Below are 22,297 nucleotides of genomic sequence, written 5' to 3' on the forward strand. Positions count from 1 at the left end.
AATATGAAACCTCTAACTTTGTTCTTTTTTTTCAAGATTGCTTTGGCTATTTGGGGTCTTTTGAGATTCCATATGAATTTTAGGATGGATTTTTCTATTCCTGCACAAAACATCATTGGGATTTGGATAAGGATTACATTAAATCTGAAGATCATTGTGGGTAGACATCTTAACAGTATTAAGTCTTTTAGTCCATGAAAGTGGGCATCTTTCTACTTATTTGGGTCTTTAATTTCTTTCAGCAATGTTTTTTAGTTTTGAGTATACACAAGTCTTCTGTCTTCCTAAGTTTATTTCTAAGTATTTTATTCTTTTTGATGCTATTGTAAATGGAATCTTTTTTATCCTTAAATGTTTTGTCATTAATTAAGAAGTAGTTTCTTACATTGTGGGTTTAGGAAGTGAAGTTTTGTCTCCCAAACCAGGCTGTTTTGCTGTTTTCTTTCTCTCCATTTTTATTTGGTGTTTTCTAAGGGTTTTATCATGATTTCTTTTTGGACAATTCTAGTTTGAAGCTCTTTTCAATGAGATACATGAATCTCTTCCCAAATACACATTTATGTGATATTTTGACAACTTTAACAACCTTCTTCCTATTATATCAAGTGGTCCTATAGGCTGAACCTTTTTCTTGATCTCAAGGACCTAAGAACTTGATGACTTTCTATTATATTTTATTTTTTCAGTTTCCAGAGGTACATCTTACACATGGAAACAAATAAAAATGTGACCTGTGCCCCTAGGCTAAAAGCCATTGTTCAATAATTCATTGATCAATTCATTCAACAGCATCAAGTCAATATCCATTATGTGCCAAATATTGGAAATCTATACAAAATTTCATTTCTAATAGTATCAAAGAAATTTCTATCAGTCCTACTGAAGTTTTACCTACAGCCTTGTTCTGATTTTTCTAGCCTTTTACGCCCAAAAGATGTGCAAAATAATTATCATAGTTATAAAAATACTAATAGCTAACATCATTGAGCATTCATAATGTGTCAGGCACTATGTACTCATTACTAACTCATTGATGACTCAACAACATCCAGAGGAAACCAAGACGGTGAGTGCTGATGGCCACATGATGGTAAGTAGGGGGCTGGGATCCCACGCAGGCTGCCCTGCCCCCGAAACATCTCTGGCAATAATAGACACGCGACAAATCCAATCATGGGATAGCTGCTTAATATAAAGTCATATGCATGTACAAAATCTAATAGAAAAGATTATATGTATAATAAGATCTCAACTGCTTAAGTAAGATTATATATATAATCGTATACATAAGATTATATAAGTAATCTCCTGTTAGTCTCATATCAGAAATATGTAGGTGTACACCTTCAGCAAATATTCTAGATGGTCAGGGGTGTGTGGGGGGAGGGTAATTCATTTGTTCATTAAAATTGTTTTTTCTAAAACAGGCTTGTGCTTTTATTTTAAGAAAAAATAATTTTAAAATATTCTTCTTCTTGATGAAGGGAACAATAATGGCGCACTCGAAATGAATCTCCATGCTGGGAGTGGCAGAGGGGCAGGCAAAGTCTTTGCTTTGCTGATTTTACTTTGGCAAAAATAATCAGGCCCGGGAAGATTACAGAAAACTTTTGTCCTGTACATACTTTAAAAATAAAATCTATATTTTGAACATGTGTGTGTATTGATAGTGATTTTGCCTACTTTTGTCTTTGTAAATGTGACTTGCAGATAGGGAAATAGAAGCCTTGTGCTTGGCATTCATGAAAGGAGGGTGTTTACCCCAGTATGTTCCCCAGAAGCAGCAAAGGCTCCTTCGGGCTGTTGGCACAGCTCCCCAGGTTCTCCGGGCTGGTTGCTTTGTTACATCCCTTAACTATGGTCACCTTCAAGGACGTACATCATAAAATCTCAGTTGAGACTTGAGATTTGAGCCAAACTCACAGAGGCATAACAATGAGCTGGTATCTATAGAAAATAAGTTAAAGAATTGAAGGCTAAGCCTCAACCTATGTGTGGAGGAATGTGACGGATAGAGAAAAAGCCCCATGTGATGACCTGCTTCATCTCCTATCTTGGTGTTTTAGAATTATTTTAAAGGCTGTTTGCTTATTTATAAGGATCCATATTTTACTCTCTCTTTCTGTAGGACGTTGCCCCCAGCCTCCTCTTTGTCACTGATACATGTCTTCTTTTATTATACCGCTGTTTTTGTTTTATCCGGAGCATGCTCACTGAGGAGAGGGACATAAATTTCTTGGTATCCCTTTAAGGCCTAGCAAGGGGCAAGAAAAAGAAAGAGGAAAGGAAGAAGGAATGAACCCATGGGAAGCTTCCACTGTACTCCAATTACTCAGATCTTTATTCTCAGTACCTTCTGCCTCCCACCCCACCCTGAGGATTCTCTGGCAAAGCTCAGCTATGCCAGATTTTGCCAGGATGCTCAGTTAAACTTGAATTTCAGAAAAACACCAAATAACTTATTTTTAATTGAAGTATATCCTGTGCAGTGTTTGGGATATACTTACACTAAAAAATATTCATCAGTATATGGAGTTCAAATTTAAATGGGTATCCTGTATTTTACCTGGCAACTCTTTTAACTTTTGAAAGGATTTTAAAATATTTTAGCCCATTGGGAAAAAATATCTGAAGGCCCAGCCAGTTACAGTGAAGAAGATGCATCGGGCCTGTGTGCGCAGAATTGACTGCAGCACCGTTGGGCCAGCACTGGACAGGCTGACACAGTTCCTACCCTCTGGGGCCTCTCGGGCGACCCAGACGACCAGTTAGAGGTCCAGGGCTCCTGTCTGTCAAGTCTGGCACATAGTAGGAATTCAGTAGGTTTCAGTTGCAACAATAGTATGAAAAAGTAGTATGAAAAATCTTGGGTATTTCAGAGTTAATACTGTGCCCTAATATTATAAAATGACTTCACTTTACAAGGTGAGTAATAATATCACTGGCAAGAAAAATGTCAGCCAATCAGCTAGGAAAAGTTTCCCATTCGCCTCATTAGCGGTGCAGCCCTTCCTGTCATTGTCTAATCATCTTGTTCCTTCCCTGCTCTCGTCTGGGACAAATACTCTTCCTTTCGGCTGCCTCTTACATTGTTTTCTAGTCATTTCCCTGGCAGATTCACATTAGGAAAATGTTGAGTTTTCACTATTTTCATTAGCGGTTAAAAGCCACCACCTCAAACGCGTAGCTCATTATTGGTCCTTGATGAAAATAACCTTCACTGCTTAGCCATGGAGATTAAAAGCCCCTCAAGTTTGCTTTAGTTGGCAATCTGTACCAGAAGCCTATTATTATTACTATTATTACTTTAAACTCCCAAGTAGACTCCCATTTTTTTTCTTTTAATTACACATTGAGGGACTGCTTTATCCTTGTGCTTGGGGTCGCTGCCGCTGGAGGCGTTTATGGGCTTGCGTGGGAGAGGAATTGCATGCATGAACTACAGCACGGCCATGCGGGGCCAAAGCCAGTAAATACCAGTATCTACATTCATTTCCCATTTGAGTCCTGGATTCAGTGGTATTGAATTTGCAGCCTTATGGATTATATTTGCTAGCTAGAGTATTGAACGCATCGTCAAATGTAAGAGGTGATAACACTGAGATAAGAGAGGAGATTGGTACGAGGGCCTATGCTTGGCTCTCTGTGAACACGGAACACTTGGCAGAGAGCCTAGCACAGAGCAAGTGTGAAATGAACACTGTTGACCTGAACTCTGTGTCCCCCTCTCAGCCTGACCAGGTGGGATACCCACTCTTCTAAGAAAGCTATCATTTAGCAGACTGCTACTTAGGCTGTTTTGGGAATCCACCGTGCCATGAATTCTTTTGGTCTTTTTTGGCCTTTGAAGCCCAAGTGTTTCCCTGTGCGGATATATCCCTCTGTTGTTTCTCTTGCTGCACAGCTGCTGAGACTGAGTTGACAGAGTTGAATTTTTCAGATGTTTCTCATATGACTGTAAATCCTCATACGGTCTCATACATATATGCATAGACTGAGGCATTAGCATGTGTATGCAAATGTATATTTAAAATAAACTTACAGATGAATATTACATGCAATTGACTTGCAGAATTAAATCCTTTCGAAATTCTCATCCCCAGAATTGTGTCTATTAGCTTGACCTCGTAAGCAGGTAACATAGGGAAGCACAGTTGGGGCCTGTATCTGTTACTTGCCCACAGCGGTCTCTAATAGGGCCGTTAGGGATTCTAGAATCACTGATTCAGCAATTTTGCCTACTAAATCATTCTACCCTGTCCATTATTTACCGACAGTGAATGGAAGTGTTCTTTCTGTTCAGTAATTGTTTTTTCATTTTTCTCTGTTCCGTTTTATATTTGACCACACATATGAGCTGATTGGGAATTAAATTGAAGTTAGTCTAATTTGCTTTCATAGCAACAGTTTCATTATTGCAGCGCCAGCATCTGGTGTCTTGACTTCACTGCCGTTTGCTACAAAATGTGCATGTCGACGCTGGAGTTCTTGTAGTGTTTGTGACCAGGCAGCGAGTCGCTTTGTCCCCACTCTGACTTGCCCTTTGAGATGTGTTATTCACGGCTAAGTTTAAACTTGGCCTGTATCCATAGGAAGCTGCCCTTATCGATGACCCCCGTATTTTACTCTGACAATCCTGTTATCCTTATGCCTCTTCTGTCTTTCTTCCTTATTCAGTGGGCTTTTCTTTTTTTAACCTCTCCATTTTCTCACTTGCCCAATCACTGCCGTTACCAAAGCAGAAAGGATTATCTGACTCACTCACCTATTTTTATCAATTCTAACCAAAGTACGTGCCACCTTCTCAGGGGATGTTCTGTCCTTGTGCTTTCCTTTCCTGTTAGTTTAACCCAGTCACTGATCCCAAACAGTTCTAGTCAAATTCTTTGGCTTTATTATGTCTCAGTTGATTTGTCCCCATGCATGAATGAGTGTGTCACACCTCTGCTTCCGGCAGGATTCCTGCCTGATCCGAGTTTTGCATCTCCTGTGTTCACTCTAGGCTCCCAGAGTCCCGTCTCATTAGTGTAACCCTGGTGTTCCAACCTCATCTCTCTCTCTCTCTCTTAACGATTTTACCCATTGCCCACTAAGCTTTCTTACTGTGAAACACTTGAATTGCTTTTTTTTTTAAGTTTTTAGAATTAGTACTCTAAAAAAACATGGAAGGATAAATGGTACCTGGTAATAGAGTAATGAATGAAGAATAGTTCTTATACCTCATCTGTTGCTATTCTGGAAAGAATGAACTCATTGCCCTTCCCCCAGATTTTCCTCCTGCTGGATTCTACATCCCCCTTCTCAAAGAACCCAAGCCGAAGACTGGATCCTCATCCCTGATGCTTGCTTCTTTATTCTGCCTCTAAGCCTAAAACATTTGACCTTTCTTCTGTATCCCTCCATGACTGCCTTGGTTCACACCCTCGCCCACTGTGCCTGGACTATTGTAATAGGTTTCTAACTGTCTCTTTAATACCCTTCTTCAGTCCACTCTGCATACTGCACCTTAATATGCACTTCCATTACTTTGCGTTTGCCAACGTCTCCATCCTCATTTCACTTTGTCTGCAAACTTACCACGCTGAACTAATCACAGTAGGTCTCTGGGCCTTGGTGCCTGTTCCTGCAGGAATGCTCTCCTTTTCGGAAGGTATATCACGTGCCCATCAGTGGCTGACTCACACATCTCTTTCCCTGTGTGTGAGGGATGCCTTCCTTGACCCATCCAAGTAGGATCAATCGCTTGATTCTCTATTCTTTCTCTGTATGTTTTCCACAACTTTGTTAACGCGACTCCTCCCTAAATCTCTCCTTCCCTTATTCTAGCGTGAGATTTTGAAGATTGGAACAATATTTTACTTACTGCTGGCCTGGTATGCTCCATAGTAGGTACTCAGTAAATATGTGTTAAATTAATTTGAGTGAGAGAATAAAGGCATTACTAACTGTTGGAAAGAGAAAAGCCACGAGGGATGTAAGTCTAGGGAAATAAGTGGAAGTGACAGCTTCCGATGATTCAGTGCACAGTGGAAATGATTTCCTGCGCGATTGTTTGACAGCAATTATCGTTTGAATAAAAGCATGCACTTCCTCCTCTGTAACCCCCATGGGAAAGATGGACTTTGAAGAGCAAAGCAACATGAATGCACCCTTCCTTTCTTTGACAGAGCCGTGTGCTGCTTCTGTGCGGCTTTGATGGTCAGGTTTCCCAACTGTGAGCAATAAACACCCTCCTCTTCAAATGAACCAATCGTCACTCAGACTATTGGTGAGCAACCTGCGGCCAACTGCAAATGCGGCCTATTAATGATATTACTTATTTCAAGTCTGTGAATGTGAACACAAGGGAAGGAGGACCCCAAGTCCTCCTGCGGACTGTTAATCCATGTTATTAATGGAGGCGTTTTTATCAATGCCAGTCTCTTACGCTGCCAATGAAGGGGTCCTCATTAGTTCATGTTTACGAGTTAAGAGACATATGTGTTTACAAATAGAGATTCATGGGCAGAGAAAAACTTATACTTGCTGTATTTTCTTTCTAAATTTAGTGAAATCAATTTTGGGGAGGGTGGTTGTGGGGATCCTTCCAACAACATTTCCACTCCAAGAGCTATGGCCTATTTTAAAGGCTGTATTGAAGAGCATGCTGATGTAATTGCCACTATGTCACTGCCTGAAAGCTTTCATTAACTGGTAGCAGGCTTATATAAAAGGGTGTGGATAAAGGCCCAGCAAGTCTGGAAGCCGGAGGAGGTGAGGGGGAGGCAGGCATCTTCTGGGAAGACATGGGGTCCTGGGGCTTCCAAGCCTGGGCTCTTCTCCAAGTATTTAGAAATGTTGAGGTTTGCATGGTGTTGTCATTCATTGTACCTTAGATGGGTGCAGAGATCTCATACACATCAGATGGTAAAATAATCCTATCATACTTGTTACTTCATTAGAGCCTTCATTCCTTACCAACAACAGTAGCAAGCTTATATAAAAGGGTTCACTTTACCCATACACAGTCCAGCCAATTGTGTGCTTCTACTAAAATGACATAAATCATCCACAGACTTCAACTACTTTGTTGTGTATTTAAGGTAAATCATGTGTACTTAAGGTAATAGAAAGAAATGCTAACATACTGGCTGCTAATTTGCCTATTACTAATTGCTATTTAACTAAACCTTAGTTTTTCCTTGATCCTAAGGAAGCTGTTTGATTTGGGATTATAAACCCTTATCTTTCTTTATCTTGTATCTGTATTAATTCAGAGTCACTGTTCTCTCATGCATGTACTAAACTGTCAGCGAGGAGAAAAAGGCCCTTGCTAAATTATTTCAGAGGCAGTGCAGTACAAGGGTTTGCATCCTGGTTCTGCTGCTTATCAACTGTGTAACATGGATGATACAACATCTCAAAGCCTCAGTATAATCATTTGTTAGATGGAGCTAGTAAGAGTGATACCCAAGTCATTGGTCTGCATGGAGGATTAAATGATTAGCATTTAAAATGTTGTCTGTTATTATTTGCCAAGGCTTTTCTCTCTACTCTTGATTCTTGAGCTTACCCTTTTTTCAATGTAGGAGACAGAAAAATAATGTTGTGACTTGTTTTACTCAGCTGGAAACAGTGTCCAACTTCAGGATGATTTTTAAATTACAATAATGATGACAAGCCTCATAATAACAATTCACAGTTTAAGGCTGGTAGTAAGGGTCCGCTGTGAGGTGGGGTGGGGGTTCAGGTCTGCAGGTTATATGTGGAATAGGGGAGAAATGTGGTGAGGGGAGGAGAAGGAGAAGAGAGGAGATGGGAGAAGCCAGGTCCCAGTGGCCTAAGAGAACGGCCCATTTCCCCTGGACAAAAGGGAGACCAAATGGTAGAATCTCTGAGTGATGTGAGGACACCTTGGATCCGTACAGAAAAGGGGGTGTTGTGGGTCTCACTTGGGGCCCAGGTTAACAATATGGTGATGCTTCTCAAAGAAAGCAAAAGAAGCCTCACTCTTGATAAGAGTTGAATATTCCAGAAGGGCTGCCTTGGAGTGCACACACCCTGCCTTGAAGCCGTTGCCAAGAACCCCGTCAAATAGACAGCTTTTGCCCAATTCTAGACTGACTCAAGCATCTCCCTTAATTCCAGTGCTATGGCAGCAGCAGGGAAAGTTGGTGGCACCTTGCAGCAATGGACCTCAGTTTTAAGGAGAAAACTGGCTTCATGAAATTGGGAACTTCACAGTCAGATTCTGCCCCTTACTTGGGTGGGCGGGTTCCATCTCTATGTCTCTGCACCCCAGGCAGTCACTCAACCACCAGGAGGAACAGATCTCAAAGCAAACCCCATCCTGCAGGGGTAGAACTCAGAAGTTGGGGTGCCTGTGTCATGCTGTGAGGATTGTAGGTCAGACTCTTGGGTGGCAGCAGAGATCTTCCCCCCGGGGAGCCACCTGTTACTCCCAATTTTAGTCACTGATGCACTTTACTTAACATGGTCTCGCTTGGTTGTCACAACACGCCTGTGCAGTAAACAGGGTAGCTGTCATCATGCCCTGTGTGTGGGTCTGCCTAAAGCCAGATAACCAAGTAATGAAGAGGCCTGGTGTGAAATCTGTTTCTCCTTATTTCCAGCCTAGGGATTTTCTTAATACCTCACTACAACAAGTTAAGTACTCCCTGTGCTTTTTCCTCACCCCAAATTTGCTCCCTTAACTGGGCTCAGTTTGCAGGAAATCACTCCTTCCCAAGTTCTGTAGTTCTAAAGGAGAATGATTTTCTTCCATAAACAATGAGGTTTTTAAATTGAGATATTCATTAGTTCCAAGGAAGAATGGAAGGATGAATGGATTAAATGTTGATTTAGAAGGCAGGATGTCAGCTAAAGTTCAAAAAGCCCCTTTGTACAGTAGTCCGGGTCTCTATAGGAAGATTGTAGATTACGTTTTGCGTATTCTAGACCTCATGCCCGAAATGAAACACTAGCCCTCTGAGCTCATGGCTCTGGGTCTATCCAAGTGTGACATTTGAATCAATTACCACAGGAAGCTATGAAATCTCTTTCTCTGGAGGCATTTCAAACCAATGAAGATTAACTCAGCAGGGACCAGGCCACCGCTTGAAGATGAACTCCACAACCTCTTGATATTTTCTGAGCATGAAACTAATTTAGCAGGCAGGTACAGGTCTTAAGTGTACACAAGGAGACACTCTGAGGTAGCTTGTTTCAATCCACAACTCATCCTGATCTTTGACAGAAGCTAAAATTTCCCCTTTTATTGACTCTGGATAAACCAAGGAGTAGTGCAGAATGATTGAGGAAAGTCTAACTTAAAATTCAAACTTATTAATAAATCATAATAATGGTGAAAAATATGTACTGGACACCTTACTGTATTCCAGAGGTTTTGCCAAGCACCATACATGTGTTAACTCATTTAGTGTTCACTGTGGCCTATGTGATAGGTGGGAACTGAGGCTGCTGAAGGTTAAGTAACTTGTCAAGAAAAGAGGAAAATCTGCTCCTTCTCAAAGGCAACCCATGTCTCCATGGACTGACTTTAGAAAGAGCATATGTCTTGGAGATAGATTGATGTGGGTGCAAGAGGCCAGTGTGGCTATTTCCTAGTCTCAGTTTTTAAAAACTGCAAGTGGAGGGTGAAATTCTTCTTTTGAAGTGTTGTTTGGGAGGGCACACACAGAGCGTTGTTCTTAGCCATTATAATTTTGAAATATGTCCAGGGAACCTGGCTGGGTCAGCATGTGACATTTTGAAAGGAACTTGATTAGTCCTACCTTTAAACTTGGGATGGCCAAGTCAACTCATTCTTTCTGTCATCATTGTTGAGAGAAATTGCTAATGTAAGATATCTCACAGTCCTTGAAAATATCGATAACATTAACATAGTGCTAATGTGAATAAATCAACATGAACTAATTATCATTCCTAGAGAAACAGACCCAAGTGTCACCTTGGAGGGGAAAAACAGCAGCTTCCTATGCACGCCTGAACTTGTCTCTGTGGCCAGCTCCCAAGGACTGTAGTTGGTGGGAATGAGATTCAGAAGTTACTGCCTTGGAGAGAGAGTTTCCGTTGGTTCCTGAGGCCACTGAAGGGGGGTCCTGGGCTGGGGGTGGAGGGCAGGTGGGAAGGCTGGCTAGTTCTGCTCCCACTCCCACCTGCCCCTCCCCCCACCATCCATCAGAGCAAAATTGCTTTGATGTCTTATATATGTTGAGAATTCCATGGAGGATTTTGAAAAAATAATTTTGTAATTTTTTAAAGTTTAAAAGGCATGGGCTGTATTGCTTTAGAGAATGAATCAAGTCTTCGAATAGCTTTGTAAGATGAGTGCTAGTAACCAGCGACAAGAGGAGGCAGTTGTTTTTTTCAGCCTACCACAGGGGCGCAGGACAAGTAGGGGAAACACTCAGAAATGGTGAAGATCCTTCAATCGGCAGCCGAATGTCAGATCGTTGATACCCATTCTGAATGTTTCTATCAGCAAGAGCACTTTTATGAGGCATTATAGGGGCAGCCCCAAAGAAAAATAGAAACATATAAAATTCCTCCCCTTCGTGAGGTTTCCATCTAGCAAATGAAATGGAAAACACACTTGAAAACAACCAAAGTTTCTGAATGAGACACAGTAACAGAGATCTCCCTGCAGAGGGTGTGTGAAGGGGGCAGATGCGCCAGCCCAGTGCAGAAGGCTCCCTCAGGAGGCTTTCTCACCTGAGGAATGGTTGGAGTGGAGCTTTGAAGAAAAGGTTGTAATATAATTTTCATTGCAAAAGAGAGATAAAATTCACTGCATATAATAAAAGTCAGACTAAAAAGTTGTAGGGGTACATCATGTTTGATTCCATTTTTACTTATCCAAACTGAGGTAAGAGTTATAAGGTGTTTTGAAAAATGTAAAAGCTATGGGGCTGGGAGGTATTGGTTATTGATAATGCCAGTAATGTCCAAATTGGATCATTTCAGTACTGCACATCAGTACGTTAGAAAATGGATGGTGTGACCTTATATTTTGAAGGGTGAGCTCAATGTCAAAACCGCAAGTATCAGGTCTATCTATTAGTTCTTTTTAGTATAGCCTTTGGCAATGTCTTTAACCTTGTACTGTCGCATACGACATCATCCGTAATTGTGATCATGTCATCTAAAATTCACAAGGACTGGTTTGGATTTATTATAGCCTGTAGAAGGAGTGGTGATGCATGGTTGTTAAGCTAAGATGAAATGTCTCACCACAACGCTAGTAAAGTATGTCATCTTGGGACTAGTATTTGGTCCATTTTTGATCCTGAGGTGCAATGTGTGACAGATGTCCCTGCTTCCTGGTACTGGCCGAGGTGTTTCCCAGGGAAAGACGCGTGAAAAGATAGTGTCATACTTTCATCTCAGCAGCCTGTGGCCGGTAAGCAACCACGGAGAAAACCAGAACGAGACACACTTCTTGTGCACTAGACTTATTTAGCAAAATGTATTTTTATGAAAAGGAACCTATTTTTAAGTTTGAATCATAGGCAAATGTTTATCTAGTTCTCACAATCATTTCAAAGTAATACATCAAAAGGACCAGTACTCAGTTCATGGGTTCGAGGTGTGGAGTGAGGTGGAGACTTTTTTGATATAAAAATCAATGTTGTCATTCTTTTCTTTCACTAAAAACGAATCTGGCAACTATTAAAATAGAGGAGTGTAGCAGACATGTTCTTGAGGTGGCCTCCATGTCCCCTGCCTCCTGGGCCTCATGCCCTGTGTGATCCCTTCCACCTGAGTGCAGACAGGACCTGTGACATGCTTCCACCCAACAGAACATGGCAGAGTGATGGGACGTAGTGATTACATGTATGTAATTATGTGTTTATGTTACGTAAGATTGTAGTACCTGTCATGCTGGTCTCTCTCCACCCTCCCCTTCCCTGTCTCCCTCTCCTCTTCCCTCCTCCCTCACTGCTGGTTTTGACAAGACAAGAAGCCGCACTGAGGAGCACCGAGCACCAGGGGACCACAGGCAGCCTCTATAAACTGAGGGCAGTCTCCAGCTGACAGCCAGCAGTTGCACGAAACTTAATTCCAAAACACCTGATTAAGTGAAATCGCATCCTTCGCCAGTTGAGTTTCAGATGAGCACTGAGGCACAGTGAGGGCAGCCTTGTGAGCCCCTGAGCAGAGGACCCACGGAAACTGAGACAAGAAGTGGGTGTTGTTTTGAGCTACAAAGTTTGGGTGATGTTATTATGTAATGACAGATAGTGTGATAAAATGAATTTGGATTTTTCCCTCTACATCCAAAAGCTTACCTCAGGGAGGAGAGAGAGATAAGAATAGCTTAAAACAAGCTCATAATCATTTTGGAAAATGTAAAATATATTCACGATGTATATTGTTCATATATTGATTTCCCTCCATACATATTCCCATAGTCTCCTTTATGCATTGAAAAAAACACTGAATATACCTAGTGAATATTTTGAAATGAAGAGTTAAGCTAATGATATATTCAGAACTTGAGAATTCTTCCCACTTTCACCCCAATTTTAATTGCTTTATTATATTTCATTGATTATGCTATTATAATTGTCCCAATTTTTCCCCCTTTACTCCCTTCCACCCAGCAGCCCCCACTCCCTCAGGCAATCCCTCCACCATTGTTCATGTCCATGGGTCATGCGTATAAGTTCTTTGGCTACTCCATGTCCTATACTGTACTTTACATCCCCATGGCTATTCTGTAACTACGTATTTGTACTTCTTAATCCCCTCACCTCTTCACTGATTTCCACACACCCCTCTCCCATCTAGCAACCATCCAAATGTTCTCCATATCCATGATTCTGACTCGGTTCTTCTTGTTTGCTTAGTATGTTTTTTAGATCAATTGGTGATAGATACGTACTTTTTGCCATTTTATTGTTTATAGTTTTGATGTTCTTTTTCTTAAATAAGTCCTTTTAACATTTCATATAATAATGGTTTGGTGATGATGAACTCCTTTAGTTTTTTTCTTGCTGGGGAAATGTTTTATCTGCTCTTCAGTTCTAAACAATAGAATTACTGGGTAGAACAATCTTGGCTGTAGGTCCCTGCTTTTCATGACTTTGAATACTTCTTGGCAACCCCTACGTGCAAAGTTTCTTTTGAGAAATCAGCTGACAGTCTTATGGGAACTCTCCTATAGGTAACTAACTGCCTCTCTCTTGCTGCATTTAAAATTCTGTTTATCTTTAACCTTTGGGGTTTTAACTATGATGTGTCTTGGAGTGGGCCTTTTTGCACATCCATCTTGTTTGGGACTCTCTGTGCATCCTGGACTTGCATGTCTATTTCCTTCACCAAATTAGGGAAGTTTTCTTTCATTATTTTTTCAAGTAGATTTCCAACTTTTTGCTCTTTTTCTTCTCCTTCTGGCACCCCTATGATGCAAATGTTGGAATACTTGAAGTTGTCCCAAAGGATGCTTACACTCTCCTTGTTTTTTTTGGATTATTTTTTCTTCTTGCTCTGTATGGTTATTATTATTATTTTTTTGCTTCCTTATGTTCCAAATCATTGATTTAATTTTCAGCTTCATCCACTCTACTGTTGTTTCCTTGTGAAATGTTCTTTATTTCAATTAGTGTAGCCTTTGTTTCTGACTAGATCCTTTTTATGCTATTGAGGTCCTTACTAAGTTCCTCAAGCATCCCTATAACCTTTGTTTTGAACTCTGCTTCTGACAGATTGCTTACCTTGCTTTTGTTTAGTTCTTTCTCTGGAGTTTTGATCTGTTCTTTCATTTGGGCCATGTTTCTTTGCCTGCTCATTTTGCCAGCCTTCCTGTGTTTGTTTCTATGTATTAGGTAGAGCTGCCTTGACTCTGTATTTTGGTAGTGTGGCCTAATGTAGTAGGTGTCCTATAGGGTCCAGTAGCACAGCCTCCCCTATCACTCAAAGTGGGTACTCAAGGTGCACCCTTTGTGTGGGCTGAGTACACCTTCCTCTTGTAGTTGAATCTTGGTTGCAGTTGGCAGATTTACCTCAACCAATGGGAGTGATTTACCCAGGCCAGTCAGCTGCAAGGACTGGCTGTGACCACTGACCACCAACTTCCACCATCTGTGGAGGATCAGTTGTGCAGGGGCAGGGTAGTGCTGCTATGATGTGGTCTGTAGTTGTCCACTGGGTGCACAGCCTCTGAGGTTGCCTGGGTCATGCAAGCCAAGGTCAGCCCCTCCCCCGCCATGTTCTGCCTGAGGCCACCCTGAATGAGCTGTAAAGCAATCTGAGATGGCTGCTACTTGTATGGGGCTTGGAGGTTCCCAGGGGAAGCCAAGCTGTGAATCTAGGCTGGTTGTTGCTAGTGCCGGGTCTGGGTCCCCTTAGCAAGAGGTATGGGGGCTCACTGAGGCTGGCTGTTGTTTGTTTGATAGGATTTAGGAAGTTGTTAAGCATGAGCCAAGACCAGCCATTTATATGGAAAAGCCACTGTTTACAGTTTGAGTGGGCCCCTCAGTTGGGTGAAATGGAGCCTCAGGGCATCTCCAGGGTGGGACAAACAGTGGTAGCCAGGTTGATGGAGTCTCAGATATGGCACCCACCTGCTGGCTCTGTGGCTCTGTGGAGGGAAGGTTCAGAAAAAGGGACAATGTCCTCTGTCCGCCTTTTTGTCTGGGAGAAAGCTATCCCCAGCTCTTGTCCTGAAGGCAGAGTCTTCAGCTCCTCCCTGTCTAACACTGCCGCCTTTCAAGCTGCTACCTGGTGCTGGAGCTCAAAGGGAATGAGTCTGATTAAGTCATGTGTGGGTCCTTTAAGAGGAAATGCTTGGAACTCCAGAAGTTTCTTCCACCGACTATTTCACCACTGGTTTTTGCAGCCAGAAGTTATGGGGACTTATCTTCCTGGCTCTAAAACCCGGGCTGGAGGGCCTGGTGTGGGCTGGGGGACTCCTTGCTCCTGAGATATCCCTCCCAAATTTTTATCCACCACAAGTGGATGTGGAACCAGCCCATCCTACCTCTCCTCCCCTCCTACCAGTCTGGATGGATGTGGTTTCTTTAATTCTGTAGTTGCTGCACTTCCTTTAAACTCAATTTCTGACGGTTTTGAGTGATGGCGGTTCTATATTTTAGTTGTGACTTTGATGTGGCTGGGTGAGGAGACTAGCTGTGTGTACCAATGCCGCCGTCCTGACTGGAAGCTCTCACTCCAATTTTAACTCAGATTAATGTTATTTAAAATTTTGAGCTTTGGAGGAAAATAATTTCTTTCTCAGTTTTAAGTTATGTTTTTATTGGATAGAACTTAATATATTGTTGTATTTTTTTTTCTTTTTAGTGACTTTAGTTTCATCTGATATTTGGAGGGCAGAGATTTTGCTAGGTGATAATTTAAATCTGTAACTTTGGTAGCACTTGTAATAACAGAACTCAGGACTTAGATTTAATTATCAAAAAAAATAACATTTTACTAACTTTTTAGTTCAATTTGCCTAATTCTTTACAAGTACTTGGGGATAATAAAAACTCTGAATATTATTTGATGATTTAGCTCCTTAATCTTAATTGAAAAATTTTATTCCAGAGACAGAAGATGCTTTTTAACAATTTTAAATATAATTTTTTCCTTGAAAAATGAAAAAAAAGGGTTTTTATTAGTCACTCAGAGGGCATCCCCATCATTTCATTACAACATCAGGGGCAGGGGGGCAACAGCTGACATTTGTTGTGGGCTGATTACTGCAATAATCCTCACAAGCAGCTGGTGATGTAAGCACTAACATTATGCCCATTTTACAGATGAGAAACCATGGAATAAAGACGGGAAGTGCCTTACCTGTCTCAGCTGTAGTAATTGAGAAAGGTGTGTTCTTTAAAACATGTCCTTACATTCCATGTATTTATTATCTACCTTTGTCTTTCATTCTTTTCAACCAACCTCTCTTCCTTTTTAAGAGATACCCTAAATGGAGATGTCTGATTACTCTTCCTGACCATGAGAAATAGTATAAATTTAAAATGTTGCCGAAGATTAAGAGTTTCATGAGATTGATAAGGAGATGTGGACAAACATCTCAAATCTAAAGATGCAATTGGATTAGTTAAAAATTGAAGATGAAAAATAGACAAGACTGGTGGTAATACAGGCATTTCTAAAGTGATTGATTTATGTGTCAAGGGATTAAGGAAGGTCTTTGGGAAAATTAATAAAACCTTTGAAAATATTTACAAAAATTAAAACTGTTTTTTTAGATTGGGCTGTGAAAGTCCAATATGGAGTCCAGCATAAAGTTAAATTTTGCTATCACACAATTTTGTTTTACTGTATAAATTTCCAGTGGAATTTTAAAAAGTATTTCCTCTCTAAAAATAATAAAAGTTAATACTTGATTTTTTGTTGGTTCCTTTTTCCAGCCTTCTTATTTCTGCCCTACACTATGAAATTAAATTCTGTTTTAGGTGGTTTCCCTTTGGTTGCCTTTTCTGGGTACCAATTATCCTTGAATAATGGGCCCCTCTGTGCTTCCTGTAGACAGAGCCCAGTTAGTTATTTAACTCTGACATCATTGGACAAATTGGAGAAACTGAACAACCTCTTGTCCAGATTTTGCAGAGGGATTTAGCCTGATGGGGAGAAGGTGGTGTTTGGACATCAAGACCTCCAAGGCCGCATGCAGTGCCAAAGCCCAGTGAGGTCCTTTGAGCTGTGTCAAATCAGAAAGTAAAACTGCCCAGTGCCATTCAAGGAATGACTGGTCACAGGAGGCAGTCCTGGTGCAGGGGCCTCACCTGAGCTGGAGCTTAAACAGCATGTGCTATGTCTGCATTCATCTTTCTTTTCTTTGTCTAGCATCACCTTTAGCAACCCCAAAACAACCTCTCCAAAAGTGCCTTTCAACCAGTAACTCTTGCTTCTTTATTCACCCACTCTGTGTGTGTGTGCGTGTGTGTGTGTGTGTGTGTGTGTGTTTCAGATGCATCCTGGAACCTGGTAGTGTTTGGGCATTTTGTTCCACACCCCTTTCAGAAAACCCTGGCATACTCAGGGCACCTCTGCCATGGTTACTTATGGAAAACATTGCTAGTGACATTAACATCTGAAAACTTGTCAGACTCTTGTACAAAGAGTGAACCTTAGGTTCTCTGACAGCCGGAGCCCATTGCCATGCGCTCTCCTGGAAAGGACAGAGCTGTTAGCAGAATTAGAACTGGTTACACTTGGGAACCATCAACTCCCAGAGTTGTGGCTGGCTTTGCATTTCCTTTTCTAAACATTGTCCAACCAATAAGAAATATAGTCCACGCATGGCAGTGAAAGCACATGGGTATGCATTGGTGTTTGGGTCTGGGGAGGGAGGGAGGCTTATGCTGTCTGCTGGAAATTCTTTCAGAAATATTTCCTAGGAGCCGGTACCTCACGAGTGTTTTAAGTTAGTGCCACTGTTCTCAGCTCTAGGAAGGCATTGGTACAGAGAAATGATTCCCTGGAATTACAGGTGCTGTTTACTGAGGAAATGCTTCATTTCCAGTATTGCTTCTATTGAATGTCTCTAGTTTTTTTTAAAGTACAAAAGCATACTTTATAGAGATAAATACAAATGGTTGTTAGGTGCCACAGTATGTAGTAAATACTGATGAAGGAAAAAGATGAATCTTAATGGAGGTATAATTTTTTATAAACCAATACTTTAGCAATAGAAGGTTTAGATGATTACTAATCATTTTTATCATGAAAATGTTAATGTGCAAAGCACTTGACTAGACATTATTGGGTAATTAACCATATAGAAATGTTAGATCTCCATGCTCAGGGAATTTTAATCTCCCCAAACAAATACAAAGGCAACAACCTGAGAGACATTACCAGCATGCACCAAATAGCACGTAACTGCAAAAAAAAACTTCTTCACCACACTAGTTTAATTTCCTAGGAAGTTTTGATATTCAAGATGTTCCTATGTCCGTGGACTTTTAATCACTTAGTTGTAGAGTTTCAGAGGTGCCAAACACATAAGCTATCATCTTGTACAATTTTACAGATGAGGAAACTAGCCTAGAGAGGGAAAGTCATTGGCCCAAGGCCATGCAGTGAGTTAGCAGGCTCTGCTGAAACCAGTAACCAGGTCTGTTTTTGGCAAGAGACCTAGGTTTGCATCACCAGCTTGGATTTGTAAACAGAATGGGATACTGGCTTTTAGAGCCTTTCACAGGTATGCTGAGAAACTGTACGGTTTTGTTAGCCAGGAAGAATTACAGGTGAAAATACGAAAACAGAATAATGAAGGCACCTTCCACCAGGCACTCTGCTTCTGTGTATGTCGCAGTATGGCTTCTGGGATTTGTTAAGTCACTTACAGTCAGTCTAATTAATGCCTTCCTAGCACACCTACATGTTTCAACAGCATGATGCTTTCCGAAGACCAAGTATTTGAAAAGAAAAGGAGGCACATTTATTTGGATGCTGTGTGCGCGCACACACACACACACATAAAAGACAGACATGGCGCCATCACTCAGCCCCTGTTCTGTCTCTGGTCCAGTGTAAGAAATGTTCATCATTTGGGTTTCCTTCCTGGGGTGAATGTGGTTGGCCGAGGATGTGACGCTCACAACCTTGAGTACAACCTCGGTCACAAACTGAGTGTAGCCAAGCCTCCACTCTCTGTTGCTTGATGAGATGTACACAGAAGTCCCCCTCATTCTGCTGGGCGTCCAGATCTCATATACAGTCCCACTCCTTTCCCTGAGAAGCCACCTGCTTCCACAGACTATACTCATGTGTCGCATAGTGACGTTTCAGTCAATGACGGACCACAAGTATGATGATGGTCTCATAAGATGAAAAATCCCTATTGCTCAGGAGGTCATAGCCATTGTAATGTGTTAGCACAGCACGCTACTCCCGTGTCTGTGGTCACGCTGGAATAAACAAGCCTACTGTGCTGTACACATGCAAGTGCAGCACATATGACTGGCTGCAGCACATGCTACTTGATAGTAAACGACTGTGTTACTGGTTAATGCACTTACTACAGAGTGTACTCTCCCTACTTACATATAAAAAGTTTTCTGTAAAATGTAAGCTGTGTTACACCACCAGTAGCCTCAGACATCTCATATTTACCGCATCTCTTGATTAACCTCGTTTTCTTCTCCATGGCCACTCAGCCTAAAAACTCTGCTCCACTCCCAATGTTGCCAGTAAGAGGCCAGGTCGAGTGACTGACCTGGAAATGAGATTACAAGTGGTTAAGGACTGTGAAGTCAGACAATCAGTGATGGTTATTGCGCGCCCGTTAGGCACGTCCCATTCCATCATAGCTGCCTTCTTGAAGAGCAAGAACAAAGCGATGGAAGCTGTTAAAATGTCTGCTTTATGGAAGGGAACAAGACTAACAAAAATTTGAGAAGGGGCTTTGTCAGGCATGGAGAAACTCCTAAGGACCCAGATTTGCAGACCTGACGCAGAAGCGCATCCCTCTCAGCACCGGGATGCTCACAACCAAAGCAAAATGTTTGTGTGCGATGTGGGAAGAGAAGGCTGGGCCTGACCATGATGCTGAGTTCACTGCTAGCTCTGGGTGGTTGAAACGATTCGAGAATAGTTATTCGTTACATAATGTGAACTTGAGTAGTAAGTTTCCGAGTGCTGATGTGAAGGCAGAAGAATTTTTGGAAACTCTCAACAAGCTGGTTGTGGAGGAAAACTACTTGCCAAAGCAAATATTAAGTAATGGACAAAGCATCCCTGTTCTGGAAGTGGATACCTGAAAGGGCTTTTATTCATAAGGATGCTAATTAATGCCAGGTTGCAAGGCTCTGACAAGCAGGAAAACAGTCTTAATTGGGAGCAATGTTGCAGGCTACGAATTGAAACCCCTTGTGACCTGGCACAGCGAGAACCACGGGGCCTTCGAGCATATCAATGAGCACGCTCTGCCAGTGTACATCAGGAGCGATAAGAAGTTGTGAGTGACCCAGCTCCTCTTTTAAGATGCACTCCTGAATTGCTGTTAAGAGAATAACAAACCTTTCAACATTTTGCTTATTGTTGATAATGCTCCCCGACACCTTTCTTTCACTGATGATCTTTGTTCCAATATCAAAGTGGTGTTTCTCCCTCCAAACACCACCTCTTTGATTTAACCAATGGATCAATGAGTTGTAGCAGCTTTTAAGGCTGCCTACCTGAGGAGGACCTTTGCCTAGACTTCCTGCGTCTGAGCAAGACACTGATGCAGTTCTGAAAGGAGCACATACAACATCCACGGCTGCATCCAGAGACTGGCTTGGGCTTGGAGTGATGCCACCAGGGAGAGTGGGTGGCATCTGGAAGAGAACACACAAGAAGCTCCCATGCCTTCAAAGGATTTGCTAAGAATCAGGAGGCTGCAGATCAACAAGGCTGCGGCTGAGGCAGCAAACAGCTGTAACCTGGGTGCGGATGAGGATGACACTGAGGGGCTCCTCAAGATGGTTCCCGAGGAGCTGACTGACGAGGAGCTGTAGGAACTGGAACAGGACGCCTAGTTCAAGAAGAGGCAAGTGAAAAGGAGACCTGCAGGCGAAGAAAAACACCCTAAGAAAATTCACAGTGAAGGGTTTAGCAGAAGTTTTGCAGACTTCATCAGTCTCTTTTAACCATTTTTTTTTTCTTTTTAAGAAGAGAACTTAGCTTTATTTACACCAGACAGAGCTGTTGTCTTCCCTGTGCCCCATACAGCAGTAGCACATCATAGTAAAAGCATGAGGCTTATTAAAACGTAGCCAGTTCCAGGCAGTCTGGATGTTTCCCGTCATAGAAAAGACGTGTCCGACCCACAGATGCACATTAACACACATAGTTGTGGACGGTTACTGACAGTGTGGGGATCGTGGGGAGGGAGCTGGGTGGAGGCAGAAGAGGGCATAAGGGAGGTAAATAGTAATGGAACAAATAATAAAAATGAACTATTAAAATAAAAAATACGTGATATATTAATATTAATCCAAAACCAAAAGGTTTTCATTAATGGTGAGGACTGTTCATGATCTGTTTATAAGCATATTTGTGGTGAAAAAAGGAAACGAACCAAGCAAACCACCTTGAGCCTATTTCTGAAAAGTGTGTCGCTTCCTCAAAACGAGCCTCAGGAGGCCCTTCAGGAGGTGTTCCAGAAGAAGGCACTGTTGCCATGGGAAATGACAGCTCCTCGTGTGTCGTTGCCCCTGAATACCTTCCGGTGGGAGGAGACGTGCAGAGAGAAGAAGGCGAGACGGGCGACCCTGGTCCTGTGTAGGCCTAGGCGGAGGTGTGTGTTTGTGTCTTAGTTTTTAACAAAATAATTTTTATAAGTAAAAAATAATCCATAATAGAAAACAGCTTATAGACTAAGGGTATAAAGAAAGAAAATATTTTTATGCAGCTGTAAATATTTTAAGTTAAGTATTATTACAAAAGGGTCAAAAAGTTAAAAAGTTTATAAAGTAAAAGATTTACAGTCAGCTAAGGTTAATTTGTCATTGAAGAAAGAAAACATTTTTTATAAATTTAGTGTAGTCTAAGTGTACAGTATTTATATACAATAATGTATAGTAATATCCTAGGTCTTCACACTCACCCACCACTCACTCAGTGACTCACCCTGAGCAACTTCCAGTCCTGCAAGCTCCATTCATACTAAAATAGTGCTCTATTTTTTAAATCTTTTTTAAAAAAAGATGTGCCATTAAAAGTTGTGCCATTTTAAAACATCTTTTTAAAGTGACATATTTTTACTGTCACTTTTCTCTGTTTAGATACACAAATACTTGCCATTGCGTTACAATTGCCCACGGTACTCAGTGCAGTAACATGCTGGGCAGGTTTGTAGCCTAAGACTAACAGGCTGTCCCATCTCGCTGTGGGCAGGAGGCTGTGTCCTCTGGTCTGTGTAGGTGCGTCCTATGATGTTCACACAACGGCAATATCACCGAACGATGCATTTCTCAGAGGACGTGCCCCTCGTAAAGGGGCACTTGACTCTGCTTCAGAAGAGGGGTGTTGCCAATGATCTCAGTGGTTTATTTTTTTTACCAAAACCCAGAAGAACAAGTCTGAAGAGTAAGAGAGTTGTCTAATTACTATTGATTTAATTTGCCTAGGCAGACTAGTAAGCACCACTAAAATTAAAACATAACTTTGACTAAGTTGTATTGACAAGGTTAATGTTTTTATTTCTGTAGGCTGACATTTGTATCATGTTTTCTCAACTTAAGTAAGAAAATAGCAAATAGAATCTAAAGAAATACTGTTTATTTCCTGTGTCAGGAAGCAGAAAGTCAGGGAAGAAACACAATTACTTATGCCATAG

General features: G+C 41.5%; 1 protein-coding gene and 1 pseudogene across 2 annotated transcripts in view; one reads left to right on the forward strand and one right to left on the reverse strand.

The window, feature by feature from the left end:
• Positions 1 to 21,141, reverse strand: part of LOC112318992 (E3 ubiquitin-protein ligase makorin-1-like) — a 40,528-nt pseudogene extending 19,387 nt beyond the window's left edge.
• GRIP1 (glutamate receptor interacting protein 1) overlaps positions 1 to 22,297 on the forward strand; it is a 649,796-nt gene that overhangs the window by 219,329 nt on the left and 408,170 nt on the right. The window lies entirely within an intron of this gene.

The sequence above is a fragment of the Desmodus rotundus genome, chromosome 3, assembly GCF_022682495.2.
Source record: "Desmodus rotundus isolate HL8 chromosome 3, HLdesRot8A.1, whole genome shotgun sequence".
NCBI classification, from domain to species: Eukaryota; Metazoa; Chordata; class Mammalia; order Chiroptera; family Phyllostomidae; genus Desmodus; species Desmodus rotundus.